Raw genomic sequence first — 2,500 nt, forward strand, 5'->3', positions numbered from 1 at the left:
GAGGGTTCGGATGGCGTGGCTTGCCTTGCCTTGCCTTGCATTGGCATGCCATGCCCAAGTTGTGGCCTACACCAAGCCATTCAAGCCATGCCTTGCCTTGCCTTGCCTTGGCATTGCGCATCATCCAAGGCATTCCGAGTAAGTGAGGCTAGGCGAGGCTAAGGATGGCTTGCCTCGCCTTGCCTTGGCATGCCGTGCCCATGATGTGGCCTTGACCAAGCCATGCGTTGCCTTCGCCTTGGCATGCTGTGGCCTTGCCTTGCCTTGCCTCGCCATGCGATGCATTCCGACAAAGTGATGCAAAGCGGAAGCCTACCATGGCGTAAAAATGTCGACAGAATTTTTCGACATTTGAATAATGGGGTTTGACAAGGTTTGAAAAATTCAATAAAAATGGTAGGCTTGAATGTCGACAAAGTGACGCGAAGCGGAAGCCTACCATGGCGTAAAAATGTCGACAGAATTTTTCGGACCTTGTCCTGCCATGGGCTGCGCGCAGCATGCCGGCAGTCTGTGCGCAGCGTGCGCACAGCATGTCGGCAGCGTGCGCGCTGCTGAGCCTGTCGACAGAAATTTTCGAAACTTGTCCTGCCATGCGCGCGCGCAGCTTGCGCGCGGCGTGCGCGCAGCATGCCGGCAGCCTGCGCGCAGCATGCCGGCAGCCTGCGCGCAGCATGCCGGCAGCCTGTGCGCAGCGTGCGCGCTGCTCAGCCTGTCGACAGAAATTTTCGAAACTTGTCCTGCCATGCGCGCGCGCAGCGTGCGCACAGCATGCCGGCAGCGTGCGCGCAGCATGCCGGCAGCGTGTGCGCAGCGTGCGCGCTTGGGAGCCTGGCCGCAGAATTTTTCGAAACTTGCAATGCCATGCGCGCGCACAGCGTGCGCACAGCATGCCGGCAGCGTGCGCGCAGCATGCCGGCAGCGTGTGCGCAGCGTGCGCGCTTGGGAGCCTGTCGACAGAATTTTTCGAAACTTGCCATGCCATGCGCGCGCACAGCTTGCGCGCAGCGTGTGCACAGCATGCCGGCAGCGTGCGCACAGCATGCCGGCAGCGTGTGCGCAGCGTGCGCGCTTGGCAGCCTGTCGACAGAATTTTTCGAAACTTGCCATGCCATGCGCGCGCACAGCTTGCGCGCAGCGTGTGCACAGCATGCCGGCAGCGTGCGCACAACATGTCGGCAGCGTGCGCGCTCGGGAGCCTGTCGACAGAATTTTTCGAAACTTGCCATGCCATGCGCGCGCACAGCTTGCGCGCAGCGTGCTGATTCTGTCGACAGCGAGGCTAGCGAAACTTCTCCTGCCATGGCGTGCGCGCAGCGTGCTGACTCTGTCGACAGTGAGGCTAGCGAAATTTGTCTTGCCATGGCGTGCGCGCAGCTTGCGCAGCGTGCGCGCAGCCTGTGCGCAGCGTGCGCGCAGCTTGCGCATTCGGTCGACAGTGAGGCTAGCGAAACTTGTCCTGCCGTGGCCTGCGCGCAGCCTTCGCGCAGCATGCGCGCAGCATGTGCGCAGCATGCCGGCAGCCTAGTTCCAGATTTTTTCAAATGTCGACAGAATTTTTCAAACCTTGTCAAACCCCATTTTTATTGAAATTTCCTCGCACAATAAGCTCCCCATAAGTAGTCTATGATTTTTAGGACCTTCTCCAAGTTACAAAACTAAAAAATTCCTCCCGGATTTGTTTTAATGATTTTTTCAATTTTACGACTTCTAAAAATAATAAAAAATACTTCCCGACTTCAAATATTTATGAAACTTTTTCCCATCAGAGATTGCATGTTTCTTAGTATCCCTGCAAAAAATCACGTCCAAATACCTTGTATTGAATTATTTAGAGCCCATTATGACTCCTCGCGCATAGGTGATGTCTCTTCCTGTCAAAGGGCTAAATGCATAAAATGCTATATAGGGGGGTGTGTGTTGCCTGCATATGCATGGCAGCCCATGCCCTCCTAGCTGCAGCCCCCTTCCCCCACGCCACACCCATGTCATGTTGCCTCGATATGTTGCCTCGGTATTATGGGTTTGGTGTCGGGGTCGGGGGGCTGCCACCCATGGCGGTGGTGGCCGGAATCCGGCCGCCGCCACCACGCCGCCGCCATGGGTGAGGGGGAAAAAAAAAGGCGTGGAAAGTTGCGAAATGGGGTTGTCTAGGCTTTTTTTTGGCATGGAAGAGCATGGAGTGCTAGGAACTCCTTCTCAAATGCGCGGGCATGTCGACCACAACCTCATTTCGCAACAACAACCACCCGTGTGGGGTGGCGGTGGGTGGATAGTCGCGGATTGGGGCTTGCCAAGCCAATGTTTTCAAAAAAATTCATCAAAATTAAAAACAAATGTTTTGTTGCCTTCGGATTTGTGGGCGAGCGGTGAGTCGGAGTGGAGCCGGTAAAGTTTAACCTCGGTGTGCATGGTTGTTTTTAGAAACTCAATCCAATGCCGGGGACGTTGAAAGTGACGCTCTTATGAGTTGCAAACCCGCAAGATTTAAAGAACCTTT

The sequence above is a fragment of the Prunus avium genome, unplaced genomic scaffold (genome assembly GCF_965620075.1).
Source record: "Prunus avium unplaced genomic scaffold, drPruAviu1.hap1.1 HAP1_SCAFFOLD_18, whole genome shotgun sequence".
NCBI lineage: Eukaryota > Viridiplantae > Streptophyta > Magnoliopsida > Rosales > Rosaceae > Prunus > Prunus avium.